Source organism: Danio rerio, chromosome 19 (genome assembly GCF_052040795.2).
Source record: "Danio rerio strain M-AB ecotype USA chromosome 19, GRCz13ab, whole genome shotgun sequence".
Taxonomy (NCBI): Eukaryota; Metazoa; Chordata; class Actinopteri; order Cypriniformes; family Danionidae; genus Danio; species Danio rerio.
This window is the reverse complement of record NC_141039.2, coordinates 43,818,091-43,838,106: the sequence shown is the minus strand read 5'-3', so window position 1 is coordinate 43,838,106 and position 20,016 is coordinate 43,818,091. Positions and strand designations below refer to the sequence as shown.

At 38.5% G+C, this 20,016-nt stretch overlaps 1 protein-coding gene across 1 annotated transcript in view; it reads right to left on the bottom strand.

Moving 5' to 3' along the window:
* The window catches only part of dlx6a (distal-less homeobox 6a), a 49,124-nt gene extending 29,738 nt beyond the window's left edge, over positions 1–19,386 (bottom strand). The window contains exon 1 of the mRNA XM_087293907.2: positions 19,313–19,386. The gene's annotated coding sequence lies outside the window, so the exon portion shown is untranslated. The remainder of the gene's footprint in view (positions 1–19,312) is intronic.
* Between the last annotated feature and the right edge of the window lie 630 nt (positions 19,387–20,016).

The window sequence follows — 20,016 nt, the reverse complement described above, 5'->3', positions numbered from 1 at the left end:
TATGTAACAGGTATGAGTGTGGCAATGCACCGGCATCAGTGCATCTGATCACTGGTGAAACTCCTGATGAAGTGCTTAAAGAGGAGGATGGTGACAGTACATTAATATAGCGCTACTTTGACCTTGCTTTACGCTAGCTGTTAGACTGTGAAAGAGGATGAACTCCGTGAAAAAGCTCTGACTGTGAGTGTGTCAGGTAAAGGACTGTCAGGGTTAAAATCTGTCTTTAGAAAGAGAAAGAAGGCTCTAACAGAGTCAGGCCAAAGGCTGCAGGAGCCAGGAGCCCCTGCCAGGACTGTGTGGTAGAAAGCTGTTAATGAGCATTGTAAAGCTCTTAAACATAATGATCTGGACTTCTCTCCCAGTGCTAATGTCTATCACATGCCCAAACCCGGCCAGCCTTCAGTCTGACAACAACGCATGTCCTGGATGAGGCTAACAGTAAGAATGACCTCAAGGATGGACACAGTGGACACAAGAAGTGCAAACTGCAGCTTGGTATTGAATTAAGGTCACTGATGTGATGCTAGTTTATCTATATAGATCTCAAAATGCATTAAAACTTCACACACTAATCTGAATACACCAGTTCTCTCTCTCAGTTCCTCTTTATGAAAATTTGTGTTGGTATTCATTCATTCATTTTCTTTTCGGCTTATTCCTTTTATTAATCTGGGGTCGCCACAGCGTAATGAACCGCCAACTTATCCAGCATATGTTTTACGTAGCAGATGCCCTTCTAGCCGCAACCCATCACTGGAAAACACCCTACACTCTCATTCACACACATACACTACAGGCAATTTAGCCTACCCGATTCACCTATAGAGCATGCCTTTGGACTTGAACCTCAGAGAGGTTTGACTTTCATTCACTGCCATTCATTTTAAAAAGCTCACTCTAAAAAGAGAGTTCACTCTAGTGAACTGCATCCATGTTAGCATGAAATGTTTGATGTGGTAATTTCACAGGAGGAATCCACACAGATTTGAATACTCGTTCTCGCCACCTACAGTGCAATTCGGCCAGGATATCAAGGTGAAAGTCATCATAGCTTGCATAGAATAGAACCAGCTCCCAACTCAACTTTGAGAATAGATTAACGGCGATATTTTTTTTCATAGCTGATAACGGCCCACCACTACTTAAAACATTGGAAAACTACTTGCCACAGTGGCTGATGATCAAAAAAGTTAACTTCAAGCACTGTTAATATTTATTAAAACACTTCAAAACACAAAAGAAATCCTAAGAGATGCATCCCACATTTATGCAAGGCTTAACAAAAGTATATTATTAGTTTTGCATCACATAACAAGTGTTACATTTAAAGGTAAAACCTTTTAAAGTTACAAAAAAACTATATTTAAGAAATGAATACTTGTCTTAAACAAACAAGACTTGTCTTTATCATAGACATTCTGATTAGTCACTTACCCACAAATCAAAATGTAAATTTGTATACTTCAAAAAAAGTTACAGGAGAAATTCATGGGCTGATGAGCTCTTTTAGTTACTTTAATGCATAAACTAGAACATTATATCACTGCAAGATTTGGATTTATTGGCTTTCTGCTGAAAATCAAACAACCTGACACTTGCATAAGCATCTAAAATAGCCTAATAAATTATCACACATTAGCGAACTCTCCCAGCACCGCACGTTTCCTGTTCCAGACAGGCCGAACGGCAAACACCAAGGGACAAACACCACTCTGTCCTCTTGATTATATCAAATAAATACTTACAAGTCATGATTGAGGAGGAAAACTCTTTTGTGTGAATGCTTTTGGCCATGAATCAGAGCGCTGACATTTTAAGGTCCCACTGTTGGTTCTGCCGCTGACTTGCTTTCACACAGTATGTTGCACGTGTTCGTGACAAGCGGCACTATAAGAGCACTATTAAATATCTTGTGCTTTATTCCTGCTTTGAGGTAGACTAATTAACCGTGTGCAGCACGCACTCCCCGATGACATATGTCCTGAAGAGAGCCAAAAATAACACAACTGCGGGAGGGAGAGTGTGCATGTGTGTGTGTGTCAGTAAAGTAGAGGTTTGGGGTGTATTTAAGCGCACTGCATCTGCATTAAAAGCTGAGCTGATTCTCCCACAGGGGTGTTTTAGAAACCCCTGGCCTGAGGCATGATCGGCTGTGCTACAGCATGGCAGTGGAGGACACTAGACAGAGCCACCTGTAGAGGGAAACTAATCTCACATGTGCAGCCCTGACAGGACATCCGTCAACAAGACCAGAGCAGTGTTGAGCTGATCTATTAACGTTAACAACTGGCCCCTGCCGTGTACTGAGGAAACAGGCAATAAGTTAGTTTGGAGGATCTGGTTCGGAAGTGGACTCCACAGGGCAACGTAATCAAGGCCTGTGGGAGTACGCAAACGCTTCAGAGTGTGCAACAATCGCTAATCATAATGTAAGAGGCATTATAGTGTATGCTTTGTAAACAGTCTAGTATCATCTAGTATTCCCCTCTACAGAGCTTCTAAAAATGATTTTATAAGATATTTCAAAAATAGAAAATGTCCTGCATTCTCAGAGAAACAAGATAAGATACAACCTTAGTCCGATTTGGACTGTTGCAGTGATTTGTTAATCACAATGGGTGTTGGGACAAAAAAAGCTGCTTTTCCACTGTCATGTCGGATGTTTCTAAAGCCTGGTTTATACTTCTGCATCGAGCGATGGCCGTGACCCATGACCAGGGCCGGCGCTTCCTTAGAGGCGACCTAGGCGGCCTCCTAGGGCGGTAGAATAAAGAGGCCGGCGTCCCCGAAACTACCTTTGCCACCCGCGCCCTCATCCGCGTCTAGGGTGGCAGAATAGAGAGAACGGCGTCCCCGAAACTATCCTCGCCATCCGCGCCCACAATTATATCCGCGTCTAGGGTGGCAGAATAAAGAGAGCGGCGTCCCCGAAACTACCCTCGCCACCCACGCCTCAGTTATATCCGCGTCTAGCGAGGCAGAATAGAGGGGGTGGCGTCCCCTAAACTGCCCTCGCCACCCGCGCCTCAGTTATATGTTATATCCGCGTCTAGGGAGGCAGATTAGAGAGGGCGGCGTCCCCTAAACTACCCTCGCCACCCGCGCCTCAGTTATATCCGCGTCTAGCGAGGCAGAATAGAGGGGGTGGCGTCCCCTAAACTACCCTCGCCACCCGCGCCTCAGTTATAGCCGCGTCTAGGGCGGCAGAATAGAGGGGATGGCGTCCCCTAAACTGCCCTCGCCACCCGCGCCTCAGTTATATGTTATATCCGCGTCTAGGACGGCAGAATAGAGAGGGCGGCGTCCCCTAAACTACCCTCGCCACTCGCGCCTCAGTTATAGCCGCGTCTAGGGCGGGAAAATAGACCCCCCTATTTAAAAAAAAATAAATAAATAAATAAATAAATCTTATTTATACCTTAGGAAAGGTATAGCTGAAAAATTTGGCGGATTTAAAACCTTGGCTTTTCCAAACTTTAAAACTGTTATCATCACATGTCTACATTCAGCACAATAATATAAAAGCTGCTAAAGATTCTGGCGACGTGATTATAAATGCTATTAAAAACATCAATCAATGATGGATTGAGAAGTAATATGTAATCTCTCTGACATAGATCCTGTTTATGACACAAAAAAGGGAGTAAAAAAAAACTGACCAGTCAAAAACAGACACAAATATTCTACTAAACATGGTTGAATGGTCAGATTATCACATAAAACAGCTAATTCCCATTGCCTAATTCTGACATTCGTAACTTTTTATCTGCAGGTTTAATGGATAGCCCTATAAATAGACCATGTCATAAAGTCAGTAGTAGGCGTTTCTACAGCCAGTCTCCCTAGTAACTGTGCTACTGCTATTACCAGCAAAAATTCCTGGATGTTTGACTTTAGATTGAAATGAAACTAAAAATAACACAGCAAATTTAAAGATTCTAAAATGCTAATTTTGTAGAGGTATCAAAGCATTGTGTATTAAAAACAAATAATACATGCTCAGTTTCTGTCATTTGTCTGCTTATCTCTGTATGTGTGTAGAATCAAGTCATAAACACTACAGACTAGAAAGAATTTCTCCACCATCTGCAGCTCTGCACAAGAAGTATGGCCAGAGGAGAAATGGTCGTACCCAACTGAGCCTGGTTTCGAGTTTTTTTTCCCTTTACTTTCGTCAATTGGTGAACTTCTTTCTTGCTACTGGCTTGCTTGATTTGGGTCTTGTGGAGCTGTGCAATGATGGATTTGCTCTTTAGTGTTTGGACTTTCAGCAGTGAAAATTAAACCACACAGAACTAAACCAAACCGAACTTCAACTCTGAAAACTGGACTGACACAGTTTCAATCTACTAGAACTTCTATGTTTAGCTGCTTGGACACAATCTACATTGTAAAAGCGCTATATAAAGGAGCATGAATTGAACTGAATCTACACTCAACCACAACATTATGTAGACCAAATCAGATTTAATGTCTTGAAGTTGTGTTGCATAATGCTGAACTCTGCTCTCACTTGCATAAATTAAGTCATCACATCAGGCCTGCTCACCTCAAATCATCAGTTCTATTGTTCAACCAATTCAACTGTGGTGAACGAAGCTTCGGTGTTGACAGAAAACACATAAGTCTCTGAAATCAGGCATGGAGTCGAAAGTCAAACTTCTATGTTGAATAAAAACCTTTATAAAATCTTATCAACACAAAAAAGCAGTTCCTGTGGCATTTTTCTTGACAATACCCTGTAACGGTGTTACTACAAAAACACCTGTACCATACAAACGCACCCCAATCAATCTTTTTTCAGCATTTGATTTCTGCTTTTTAAAAGGGAGAAAAAAAGTAATGATTGGTGCTGACTGAATGTGAATGTGCCTGCCGTGTAGGAGCAGCGAGAGAGCCGGAGCTGAAGGCACGATGGAAGACAATGGATGAAAGGAGCTGTCAGAGCGAACAGGAGAAGAAAAGAGAGAAGTGCCATGGGAGCGAAGTAGAGGGATGGGATGACAAAGCTGGGAGGTGACGGAGGAGGAGGGGAGAGGAGGACACAAGGTGAATATGAGAGCCTCGCTCCTGACCTCTCTCTCGGTTTGAGGAGCCCAAGATCTGAAAATGACATCAGATAGGGGAAGTTTGACTCTCTTTCATGCTTTCATGTGTCTCGCTCTTTCATTATGCCGGCACCACTCTCGCTTGCATGAATGGACAATACATTTAAAACAGCAGAGTGGAATACATACATATCTGACATCTGTTGTTCTGCCTAGAAGGCAAGATTTTACCGATAATGTTATATGTCTGTCTATATATCAGTCTAGCTAACATCCATCTATCTGTTTACTTGCTTATTTCTTACAAACAGATGGACAGGTGAACAGATGAATGGATCTGTATCTTGGTCAAGACAGACAGACAGGCAGACCAATACAAGATAGAACGATAGAACTAAAGAATAATAGACAATAGAATGATAATTAGAATAATAATGAGAAATGATATACAGTTTGACAGAACAATGGATAGAATTGATCGATAGAATGAGCGATGGATATTGAACGATTGATTGGATGGCTTGAACAATGGATAGAATTGAATAAAGGATTAGATGGATGATTCAATGATGGATAGAATTGAACGATGGATTGGGTGGATAGATTGAACGATGAATAGAATTGAATAATGGATTGGATGGATGGAACGAACAATGGATGGATTGAACGGATTGATGAATTGAATGGATGGATTAAATGTATGGATAGAATTGAATGATGTATTGGATGGATGGATTGAACAACGGATAGAACTAAATGATGGATTGGATGGATGGATTGAACGACGGATAAAATTGAATGATGGATTGGATGGATAGATTCAACGATGAATAGATTTGAACTATGGATTGAATGATAGATAGAACTGAACGATGGGATGGATGGATTGAACAAGATAGATTGAACAAATGGATGGATTGAATGGATGGATTGAACAGATAGATTGAATGAATGGATTGAATGTTGGATAGAATTGAAAGATTGACTGAATGGATTGAACAGATGGATGGATTGAACAGATGGATGGATTGAACAGATGGATTAAATGGATGGATTAAACAGATGGATGGAATTAAACGTTGGAATGGATGGATGGATTGAACCACGGATAAGATGGATGGATTGAACGATGGATAGACTTTGAACTATGGATTGGGTAGATGGGTTCAACGATGGATAGAATTGAACTATGGATTAAACAATGGACAGAGTTGAACGATGGGATGGATGGATGGATTGAATGAGATAGATTGAACGGATTGATTGAATGGATAGATGGATTGAACGGATAGATTTAATGGATAAATTAAACATTGGATAGAATTGAACAATGGATTGGATGGATGGATTGAATGATTGATAGAATTGAATGATGGATTGGATGGATTGAATGATGGATGGACTGAGCGGATGGATGGATTGAACAAATGGATTGAACATTGGATAGAATTGAACGATTGATTGGATAGATTGAACGATGGATATAATTGAACGATGGATTGTATGGTTTAAATGATCGATGGATTGAACGGATGGAGAGATTGAACAGATAGATTGAATGGATGGATTGAATGGATGGATTGAATGTTGGGTAGAATTGAATGATTGATTGAATGGATGGACTGAACAATGGATATAATTGGACGATGGATTGAGGGATGGCTTTAACGTTGGACAGAAATGAATGATTGATTGGATGGATGTATTGAACAATGGATAGAATTGAACAATGGATTGGATGGATAGATTGAATGATGGGATGGATGGATTGAACAATGGATGGATTGAACAGATGAATGGATTGAATGGATGGATGGATTGTAAGGATGAATGGATGGATGATGGATGGAGGGATGGATCAGACCAAAAATAAACAAAACTTACAATAGATAGGAAGATTGATAGAACGAAATACGGATAGATAAAACAAGAGACAGACAAAACAATAAATAAATCAATGAAGCAATCCATGCATAGAGCCATAAACAGAATGATATAGAACACAAAAAAACAAACATAGATAGCATAATAGACAGGTAGGTAGGTGGATGGATGGATGGATAAATGGATAGATAGATAGATAGATAGATAGATAGATAGATAGATAGATAGATAGATAGATAGATAGATAGATAGATAGATAGATAGATAGATAGATAGATAGATAGATAGATAGATAGACAGATGAAACATTAATTGACAGAACTATACAACAAATGACTAAATGACAGACAGACGAATAGACGAACGGAAAGACGAAGGGACAGATGAACAGATAGATAGAATAATAATTATAGAACAATAAAAGTAGAACAATTAATTAATGAATTGGTACAACAAATTACTAAATGACAGACAGACAGAGATAGACAGACAGACAGACAGACAGACAGACAGACAGACAGACAGACAGACAGACAGAAAGGGACGTGCTAAAACACATAAAGTTTCAGTGAAGGAACTACAGTAAAAGCCAAACACTGAACGGCAGTAAACATCACGAAGCGTATAAAATCACTGAGCTCGAACAAGCAGTGAATATGCAAAGCAGAGAAATGTCAACAAATCCTGCAGACAGCTGTTTGGGGTTTCTCTACCATTGCTGGGATTTTGGACGGTTCTTTGCCTCCCGCACCACTATTTCTATAATCCCAAACAGATTTGCTCCAACCACCAGAACAGCCAGAGTCTGGGCGTCTCTGCAGTGTTCTCCACAGAGAACATTAATAGGCTGCATGTGCTGATAAATCATGGAATGGATTAGACGCAACGTATGTGGTCCTCTGCCGTAACTACTGGTGGCATTTAGGGACACATTTTAACAAGAAGAGAAATTGATCCATGCTGTTCTCACATCCACACTCGAGGGCTGAATTCTGTCAGTTGACCAAGAGTCATGACATAACTGGGGCATTCTTTTGTTCTCATCAAAAATGCATAATTGTACAGTTCACGAAAAAATACAAAAAAGTACTGTGAAAATGTTAGATGTCAGATTTACAGTTTATTGTCAGGAATATTTAAAACAATGATAATTTGATAATATTAAAATACCTTGAAGAATCACAGTTAAGTACACAGTGCAGGCCAAGAAACGGATTGGTTTACATTTGTAATACTTTTCCACTGTGTTTTAAACCTCTAGGTTTTCCATTAAGATTTTAAGTTAAAAGGGAAGTGGGAAAAAAAAAAAATATATATATATAATGAAATATTACAAAATACCGGCCACTTTATTAGGTACACCTTACTAGTACTGGGTTGGACCGCCTTTGCCTGCAGAACTGCCTTAATCCTTTATGGCATAGATTCAACAAAGTACTGGAAATATTCCTCAGAGATTTTGATCCATATGGACATGATAGCATCACGCAGTTGCTGCAGATTTGTTGGCTGCACATCCAGGTTACGAATCTCCCATTCCACCACATCCCAAATGTGCTCTATTGGATTGAGTTCTGATGACTGTGGAGGCCATTTGAGTACAGTGAACTCATTGTAATGTTTGAGAAACCAGAGATGATTCACGCTTTATGACATGGTGCATTATCCTGCTGGAAGTAGCCATCAGAGGATGGGTGCACTGTGGTCATAAAGGAATGGACACGGTCAGCAACAATACTCAGGTAGGCTGTGGCATTGACACAAAGCTCTTCTGGTACTCATGTGGCCAAAGTGTGTCAAGAAAATATCCCCCACACCAGCCTAAACCGTTGATACAAGGCAGGATGGATTCATGCTTTCATGTTGTTGATGCCAAACTCTGACCCTACCATCCGAATGTCATAGCAGCAATCGAGACCCATCAGACCAGGCAACATTTTTTCCAATCTTCTATTGTCCAATTTTGGTGAACCTGTGTGAATTGTAGCCTCAGTTTTCTGTTTGTAGCTGACAAGAGTGGCACCTGGTATGGTCTTCTGCTGCTGTAGCCCATCTGCCTCAAGGTTGGAAGTGTTGTGCGTTCAGAGATGCTCTTCTGCAGACCTCAGTTGTAGCGAGTGCTTATTTGAGTTACTGTTGACTTTCTATCCGCTCAAACCAGTCTGGCCATTCTCCTCTGACCTCTGGCATCAACAAGACGTTTGCACCCACAGAACTGCCGCTCACTGGATATTTGATCTTTTTCTGACCATTCTCTGTAAACCCTAGAGAAGGTTGTGCGTGAAAATCCCAGTAGATTAGCAGTTTCTGAAATACTGAGACCAGCCCGTCTGGAACCAACAACCATACCACGTTCAAAGTCACTTAAATCACTTTCTTGCCCATTCTGATGCACAGTTTGAACTGCAGCAGATTGTCTTGACCATGTCTACATGACAAAATGCTACCATGTGATTGGCTGATTAGAAATTTGCATTAACAAGCAGTTGGACATGTGTACCTAATAAAGTGGCCGGGTATTGTTTAGTTTGATAACATAGAATTTTTTATACTTTAATAACAGGTCAAACACAGTATGTTGTTTCATCTTAAATGAACTGAGTGATATTTTTGTTATTTTATATGCAGTTTATTTTACATGTTGAGGAAAAATAGCCATATTTTGATATTTTCATAAAAGATCACTTTCTATTTATAATGACTTCCATATAAAACTTTTTAGAAAATGAATTTAACAAGATGCGGAAACAAAAATTGGTTCGTCTCGACTTTCACCCAAAAACAGCTCATTAGCTTTTACAGAACTGGAGACCATCATAAATTACACCCGTTTCCTGCCATATAATAGCTCTATATGCTGTAACCTGCAGTATATCTGTCATTTCTATATATGCCTGAATTTATGGATGAATGTCTGTCTGTGGCTGCACTCGTTCATTTACGTGGGGGGTCGGGGTTCAGACGCAGACTCTCTGCATGCGCACGAGCTGCTCTTTCTTCAACTATCAGAGCTGGAAGGGCTGCCTGTAGTGAAGACTGATCACAATTATCCCAGTCTCCGGAGGGGCAGTCTTGTCTACGACAGCGGGGTGAAAATTACACACATGCACAAAATAGAGCCAGGGTCAGGGGTGTCCGGATCTCAGTGCCGCTCAGAGGAGATCATGCAGTTTGAGATTTCGGCTATCTCTCTCTTCTAAGGGAGGGGCGAACGGGAAATGAAGACGGGGGATTGGAGGGTTGTAAACAATGAGGGTGCTTAATGGATGCCAATCTAATACGCCCGAGGCAAGAGAGACATCAGCACGTCAACACTCCAGACGGAGGAGGCCGCACAGCCATTATCTATAAACAAGCACAAGGCCTTTTACAAGTGCTAATAAAGATAATTAGAAGAAAAACTTGTAAACGCATAAAGACCTATTGAGATACTTATGTCATTTGTTTTTTTTCTAATTAGTTGTTTCCTATATGATCAATTACATGATGATGCTCATTTTTTCTGCGTGTCATTTAAATCTAAAATATAACAAATGAAGCAACACATACAGTGACTTAAATAGGCTTCAACTTTCCTGATCAAAGCCTCTTGATTATATGTGTCACTGGCCTGTTCTCTAATTGACACAATAAGAGAACAATCAGTGGCCACTTTATTAGGTATGTTTAGGATTCATTTTACATTCAGAACTGCCTTAGCTCTTTGTGGTATATTTTCGAGAAGGTACTGGAATAATTTCTGTACGTAGTTGCCACCAATATTTTGATGTTTTGTGAATCTCCTTTTCCATCTCATCCCAAAAGTGATCTATTGGATTGAGATCCTGAGACTGTGAAGGCCGTTTGACATTATACTGTCATGTTCAAGAAACCTGTTTGTGATGATTTTAGATTTGTGACAGTGTGTGGTGTTACTCTGTTAGTATAAGTACGTCATGATTTTGCCAAGTACTATGCCATTCTAGATTATCATATTTTTTGTGTGAAAATGTAATCCAAACCCATTCCCTACCCCTAAACCCAACAATAAATGTAAATTCTTCCCAAAATCAGAGGGGAATAATAGTTGTATAACAATCATGTAGAACTGTAAGCCTAAACTTAACATAAAAAGCAATCATATGCCTTAAATCTGATTGGCTGATTGGAATGTTGTTCCAGGATCGACATAGATGTCCTACTTTGTGTAATCAGGTTGGCATTGGTCCTAAAGGAACCAAATGTGTGCCAAAAAATATCCTTCACACCATTAGCAGCCTAAACCATTGAGGCAAGGAAAGATAAATCCATACATCCATCATGTTTATACCAAATTCTGTCCCTAATGCTAAAGCAGATTCCTCAGATTAGGCAACCTTTTTTTCAATCTTCAATATTTTTGGTGAGTATAGCCTCAGTTTAAGGCTCTCTGCAGTGTGACCAATTTTCTCTGGTGTAGCACATCTGTCTTAAGATTTGATGTTTTGCAGATGTAATAAGTCATAATTTGAGTTTATATTGACTCCCTATATATCAGCTGGAATCATCCTGGCCAGTCTCCACTGACCTCTGGCATCAACAAAGCATTTTTCCCCCCAAACAATTGCCACTCACTGCATATTTTCTGTTCTTCAGGTAAACCCTAGAGATCTTTGTGCATGAATAAGTAACTTAGTAGTCACTTTGTTATGTAAAAAAAAACCATACCTCATTGAAAGTCACCTAAACCACCATTTGTTTTAAGCTGGGAGTTTGATTGACAAGCAATCCAGCCAATCATAATGCTGATATTCTGTGCCCCCCTTCGCTTTCTGCCAATTTGTCTGACAGGCATCATAGTAGACATCAGTGATTAAGGTGAAAATGTGCTTCTTTTGAACTTGCAACACAGACAGCAGGTATCCAGAACGGCTGGGCAATACACAATTTTATCCTTTCCCGAAAACTAGAGAAGTGTTAGAATGGATGCATCTGTGTGAATGGCCTCACCATCAACCATCAGTGGTGCCGTCACTACTACTGAATAAAAACTCGAAATGCAAGGACTCGAGACTACCTGAGGAATTGGATGATGACAAGTGAGATGAGCAGAGCCACAATTACATTTTATAGTCTCTTATCTGTTTGAGATGTCAGTGTTTGCATGTGTTTGGGAACTATGTTAGGGAATCAGTACTTCCCATGACTGTACTTGTAGGCTATATCTTAATTTTTTTATTTTAGAGTTACGGTCACATCCAGAATCCGTTGTGTGCATATAGCTGAACTTTAGTCTCTCTGTTTCTGTTTGAAATCAGTAGGTTATTTAATTTTTCTAGAAATTATTCACAATTTCGCTGAGGAGTGCACAAATTGACAAAAAAGCGCCATGGAATATAGGATTGCGAAGGGTCATTCTGATCCTCATTTTGAATTTCATCTGTTTGTCTTGAGTTTTGAAGTGTACCTAATATAGTGTATTAGCTGCACAATATATCGTTTCAGCATTGATATCACAATGTGTGCATGCATCAGCAATAATCACAAGATATGCAATGTTGAGTTGACTTTGCAATGTATGTTTTACATTTAAATATACAAAATACGGTTCATCGATGGATGATGCCATCATCCATCGCCAATGGTCGATAGATATCACGCTGGTGAACTGGCATCACAATCCTCCACCCCGCCAACGTCGCAGCAGCAACCCGCTCATGAAAAACACACACTAAGGCTCCGTTTACACTAATACATCTTAGTTTTAAAATGGCATTTTAGAACAAAAACGATTTACGTCCACACTGGCATTTCATTCAATTCTGAAAAGATCTTCGTTCACACTATACCACTGAAAACGCACATCACGTGACCACACACACTCTGGCATGTGCTCTAGCATATGCGCACATCTGAGCTCCAAGCAGTCAGCAGGTGCTTTGAGCACAAAACCACAGAGAGCAGTGCACATTGGACACTTAATCAAGGATGTACCACTGGATTGTGTCTTACTATAGTTGTTAAACATGATATTTAACGATTTATAATGACTCTTTGGTTTTTTGAATGTATCGCTTTCGCTCTCACTCTTGTATTTAGTAACTTTAGCGAAAATCTCAGATACTGTTGGTTGGTTCCTGTTGGTTGCGCACCTTTTTTACTAACCAAGTTTGTTGACGCCATTATAATAACACAGATCACTCTGCCTATTCATGCCAGAGTCCCGCGGAAAAAGTGATTGACAGGTGGTAATTTGTGAGTAACTTATCTTTACTTATTTATTTATTTGGTTATGGGTAAAACAAAGACCTAAAGAATCATCCCAATCAATCAAAATTAATACATTTGATTACACATGACCAAGTCTCACTGTTAATTGCTTTTTACCGTGCATGTTATTGAGATATTGGCTGCCTATGAGTACTTATAATGCACATACTCTTCATGATCTTATTCTACATCCCTAACCCAATACCTAAACTACCTTAATATCTAATAATAAGGAGCACATTAGGAGTCTATTGAAGAAAAAGTCATATTTAATGGTTAGCTAATATCGAGAATTGAATCTTAAAGTAAAGTGTGACTATAAAGTCTTTCCAAATAAGCTATTCAATTATTTGGTGAAATTGCATAGATACAGTATATAGTAATATATTTTGTACATATAAAATATTAAATTTCGAAATGTCAGATTTTTCCAATATCATGCAGCCCTTGTTTGTTTGTTACAGTAAACTAGTAAAAGAAATACAGTAAAAAAGGCAATGTTTCACGACTAAAAGGACACTGTTTTGTGTTGTGTCAAAACCTCTGTACTCTCGCACAAAGCAAGCAGCCAGAGGTTCTGTCTCTGTGTTGTGAATAAGCTATTAAACCTAAGCATTAAACAGCCCTTTTAGCGTTGTCAAACATAAGGACATTGGCGTAGCCCCACAGCCTATTTAAAACGAAGTATTCCTAGGTTTCATTCTAAAGTACACACTAAAACAGTTGGGTTTTATTTAATTACACAGATCTCCAGCCTCTTAACGCTGCTTACCACGTAGTGTATGGTTTGACTCCCTGGCTCTTCTGAAAAATGCCCATTATTCTCGATAGTGGGTTGGCCATAATGGACAAGCACAGGCATTTAACTGCAGGGTCAAAACAAAGTTTAATCATTTCAAACTCTTTATAGTCTCTTCAACAGTGCTGAAAGCCCATGAAATACCTGCACACTACAGTACAAGTGCTCATTTCTGTCTCCCAAACTGATCGTCCCCATCCCGGTAATGGGCCACAAATACACGAGGTGGGCATATAATTTCTCAAATTAATTGCTTTCTCTTTTACTCCCTCTCTTTCACATTTTTTTTCCCTTTCATTCACCATCACAGTATGGCCATTAGGAATTACAGTTATTCAAAGCAATTCAGAGGTGAGCGTGTGAATTCAAACCGAGAGAAAATGTTATTAAACACTATAAAAATAAAATGAAATCACGCACTAGACCGACCACTCAAAGTATGCCATACCTACAGGTAATCAGCATTCAGATTTGCCATAATGCTGCAAAATCGCAGACGATCTTAATGATCAAAGAACATTTATAAACGCAGTCTTAAAAGAGGCTCCCCAAACAATTAGTAAGCTGAGAGGCCTTTTTGTTCAGCCCAGATGCAGCGTCTCGCCTTTGAGGACAAGTGTGTGGCTTTGACCTCCGTTCGGCAGTAATGACGCAGTCTGACCCCTGAAATACTTCTCCACATTAGAATCACTATATTCACATCCTTTGCAAGCGACGTGTCTTTCGCAAGCCTCCAGCTGACATTCGGGATCCAATGCGTTGTAGTATTCTTGGAACGTTTCACCTCCCCCTTTCGTGCTATCTAGAGAACTAATCTAAAACCCTGCTATTATGATTCTTGTACTTGGCGTATCTGAGGCCAATTTAGAACATCAACACCATCAATCACAAGACAGAGGGGCCAACACTGCTGTCCTGCAGGTTTTCTTGTCATCCAGGTCACGTCCTCTTCCTACATAAGACTCGTTCGCTTTTCAGGACAGGCCTGTCTGAGCCTACTCAAACCACTGTCTGTGTTATTGCGCATTTTGTCGAACTTTCGATGACCAAGTTCATCAAAACAAGGGCACTGCAGCTTTTGAAAGAATGAACAAATTGCACAAGAAGATGTTGAAAAAGAAATAAATTCCATCTTCAAACTCTCTTCCTTTATCCTAAAAAAATGATGTGCCAAATAAAGCCTCTGAGCAAGCGAATAAACAAGAGCTCTGAGTCATCGACATTGTCAGGCATGGTTGGCAAGTAGACATAAAACGAGAACATGTCTCAGGAGGAAAACAACTTTGCCCTTTTCTATTCCTCACTATGCAGAGAGTTTATAAGACTATAAAAGTCGTAAAGGCAGCCTACAAAAAATTAATCTTGCCATAAAGAGCTTATTATACGCTTGCATTCTCAGTTGCGCTACATTTATCCGTGCCACACAGGCAAGAGTTTTTTTCAGCCGTACAAAATATTCAAATCGCTGCAGTAAAGTATACATTGATGAACAAATGCATGCTAGACAAAAGACTGGGTGAATTCATTCTCCTCTCTTAATAGAAAATGTCTGAGCGACTGGCACAGTGCCACAGTTGTGCTCATCAGTGGATGATATCACATGTAATTATCTTCACACACACCCACCTAAGCTTCTCAATATCATCAAAACACACCGAGTACAAATAATCATGAGAATGAAGGGTTTTGTAGGATGCCACATTTATGGCACAATCCAAACTACATTATAAATGTGTGTGTGTGTGTGTGTGGAAACTGCGGAAATGGGTTGTTTTTAAATGTTATTTATGGCTTAATGGGAAAGCAGAGTATTAGGGAGAGCATGAAATAGCTTAAAATGAAAATTTATATTAAAATATTTAATAATAATAAAACTTTTATGCCATTTTTAAAGGTCCCATAAAATTAAAATGAAGTTTTTTTTAGATGTATCAGTATTGTTTGTTTTAAGAGTTCTATATGCTAGTGCACTAAAACAGAGACCAGACTTGTGTTTAGAAGATGTAAAACTCTGATATAAACATGTAAAGCTTGTAGTTTGTCACCTCTGTCTAAATGGACCAACAGTTATATTCACATTACTTCATTCCTTCAGTTTCTCATCAAATAGTGACCAATCAAAAGCTCTCTAGTATCTGACATGCCCCGCCCCTGTGCTAAAACAAAATGCTATTCTGACTAAAGGGAAGGGGCTACACTATGTCCCACCCTCTCTTCATATTTTGGTTGAGCTTACCTCGAGATTAACATCGAATAAATATAAACATTTCAAAGCACTTCACAGGACCTTTAAGGAAAGTTCGATGTGGTTTATCATGTTGTGTACACATCAGACATTAATTCGATTTTCCTTACACCTGAAATATTTAAAAGCTTGGGGTCAGTAAAATATTTCAATATAAAAAACTAACCCCAAACTTTTGACCGGTAGTGTATGTCAAAAAAAAAAAAAAAGTGTGTGTGTGTGTGTATGTATATATATATATATATATATATATATATATATATATATATATATATATATATATATATACACTTTTTTTTTTGACATACACTACCGGTCAAAAGTTTGGGGTTAGTTTTTTTTTTTTTTTCTTTAAAAATAGTAATTTTATTAAATAATTTGAATGAAATTATTCTGTTCATCAAGGCAGCATTTATTAAATGTAAAAAAATGTTAAATACTTATTTATAAAAATATTTATTTATTACTTATTGTAAGTGGTTTCAAATGAAATTATCACTCAGTCATTATTGCTTTTATTACTATTACCACTAATAATAATAGCAAAAATAATAATAACAATAATAATTAATATTAGAGGGATTTTTGAAGGATCATGTGACTTTGAAGACTGGAGTAATGAAGCTGTCAATCAAGCAACCAACTTTAAATAAAAACGAAGACGTACACCAACAGCACTGTGAAGGACAGTTTTTAGCTACACTGACAATTCAAACTCTCTGCACTTCTGTCATTTTATTCAGTGGCGCTGCACCCTGGGGCAAAGACTTTTGGACAAACGGCCAAACAGAAAGCCATTCCCCTAAAAGGAAACAAGTGGTACATGGTTCTACTGTCCCAGACATGTCACGCTATCTCCAGACCCCGTCTAAGATTGGGGAATCCCCTGAAGCTTGTCCTGTGTGTGCCAAGGGTGATGATGTGTATAAATGTGACCGATTTTGCTTCAAACAGCTGACAAATTAAAATAAATTAAAAGTGTGATGACAATAATTATTGGGACATGGTGATTTGGGCGCTGATTACCATGGCAGGCAGACAGAAGAAAACTACTATGTAGGAGGAGTAACTGTCTGCACCAGAAGCCAAGCGCCACCTCTACTCCACCAAACAACAAGAAAAAACAAGCATTTTAGGTTAAAAAAAATTATTTTGGCCAAGTTATTGCAAATTAAAGTAAATGCAATTTAAGTAAATGCATGGCATGTGTGATTAAACAATAAAAGAGCTACAAAAATAGTCTATGATATATTTATATCAGGAATGCTAAAATATGAACTAGGGTTGGGCAATTAATCAAGTAATCGAAATCGACATTCAGAATTTATAATCAATTTAGTTTTTCTAATTAGATTTTTTTCAATTACTTTGCCTTCCGTGTGTGGAGTCACATGACCCCGCTCTGTTAAGGCTGGTTTATACTTCAGAATCGAGTGTACACATAGGGTCCGGCACAATCGCATACCTGCGCACCTCTTGAAAAATGTAACTACACGTCACAACGATGCATATCGCAAGCTCTGCGATTGGTCGGCTTGGTATCGGTGACAAGAGTTCAACATTGATGTTCAATAAATAATCATAGATAGAAGATAGAGTGTGCTTCATTCAATTATTTTAGTAATGCACCTTTCATTCTAAAATGTCTCACTTGTAATACAGTATGTACTCAGTGAACTAAGGGGGCATAAAATAAAAAAAGTTAAAATAATCGTTCAATAATCGTAATCGAGTTAAAATGTTAAATCAATTAGGATTTAGATTTTAGGCCAAATCGCCCAGCCCTAATATAAACACTAAAATATGATTTTTAAAAATACAAATATCAATTAATACAGTGTGCAAACGATGAACTCATTTGCCGCACTTTATTGCACTTCACTTTCATTTACTTACATATAGGCTAAGGAATCAAATCTGGCGCATTTACAGAAACTAGCTTAATTGAATAAAAAAAAGTGTCAACGTTTTAGCATTACAGCTTAGATCGGGCCCAAAAAATGACACCCGACCCATACCCGAGCGGTTAATATTACCAGTTTTAAACAACTGCCTTTATAAAACAATGTGTTATTACAAGTTTTAAATAACTGCTCTATAAAACAATGTGTTAATATTACCAGTTTTAAATAACTGCTTTATAAAACAATGTGTTAATATTTCCAGTTTTAAACAACTGCCTTTATAAAACAATGTGTTAATACCAGTTTTAAATAACTGCTCTATAAAACAATGTGTTAATATCACCAGTTTTAAATACCTGCTATATAAAACAGTGTGTTAATATTACCACAATACATCATAATAATAATACGATAAATATATATAAAAAAAACTATTTGCAAAAACAATCACAAGATGTATAGTTTTAATTCATTTGTTTTCTTTTCGGCTTAGTCCATTTATTAAGCTGGGGTCACCACAGTGGAATGAAACGCCAACTTATCCAGCATATGTTTTACGCAGCAGATGGCCTTTCAGCTGAAACCCAACACTGGGAAACATTCATACACACTCAATTTCGATTGTCCAATTGACCTATAAGGCATGTCTTTGGACTTGAGGGGGAAACTGGAGCACCAGAAGGCAAAAATGGGGTGAACATGCAAACTCAACACAAACATCTTTCTGTGAAGCGATCGTGCTATTCACTGCGCCACCGTGACGCACAGCTAAAAATAACCCATAGATATAGAAAATAAACCGGAAGTCTCCAAATATCAAATTTCAAACGGTCGTTAAAAATGCAACGAGGGAAAATCGGACTGAATCTATTTAATCTTTATGTGTGTTTTATGGCAAACAGTAGTCAATCTTAAAGCTAATAAGACACCAACATTATTAAATATAATTCACAACACATGACAGCTGCACAACACAACACATGAACGGCTTAAACCACTTTGTGAGACAGAGAACTATGACGATGGATGGGATAAGAGATTATCGTCTGAAAAATAATATGTCTAACGTAACTGATTACTCATTGTCAAGCAGCGTCTTCCAGATATTATTCAACACGTGCTATCTTGGTCAAAGTCTATTTCATTAATGTCTTCAGTTGAGATAAGCAGTTTTAAAATGTGAGAGTTTGTCGAGACATACCTCTGTTTCTGTAATAGTCCAGCGCCTCGAATAAGCTCAGCTGCAAGTGGCCAAAATCGACAGTGACGTCACGTAATCAAACGGTTAATGCGAGGATGAATATAATTGGGTATATGCCGAGCTAATGTTTTTCCCATACCGATAAACTTCCGCTGACCTGTTATTGTGAACGTTTTTTCCATTTTACACGATTCCTTTTACAGCATCGATGTTGTACGGTCATTAAAATACATTCAGTTAAATAAACTTCGGCATTCATTTAGTTGTTCAAGCGTAAAACGAGACAAAAAGCCGTCCCACGCGCCCATCAGAATCGGCAGGCTAGCGCAGAAGCTCCATTGATTATACTGGTGTAAAAATGCTCTTATTATAAAGACATGGCAGGAAGAAATGTTATTTAATGCAGTGCTTCTTGTACAATCACAGACCCACTTTAAATTTGATATCACTCAGCTAGTGGAGATCGCTGATTTTTAAAGAAAACAGAACTTAAACGCGCCGGTTTTTACATTGGCATAGCAAATTAAAAGTCCTATTATCATGCTTTGGCATATACTCCATTGTAAGTACTCTAATTTGTCCACACTTTTACAATATATAAAGACATTGTAATAATTTTTTAAAAATCTCCTTCCTATTTGTGTATTATTATATTTATATTGTCACCTTTTTATAGTTGTTGTTCTGTAACTTGATTTTATGTA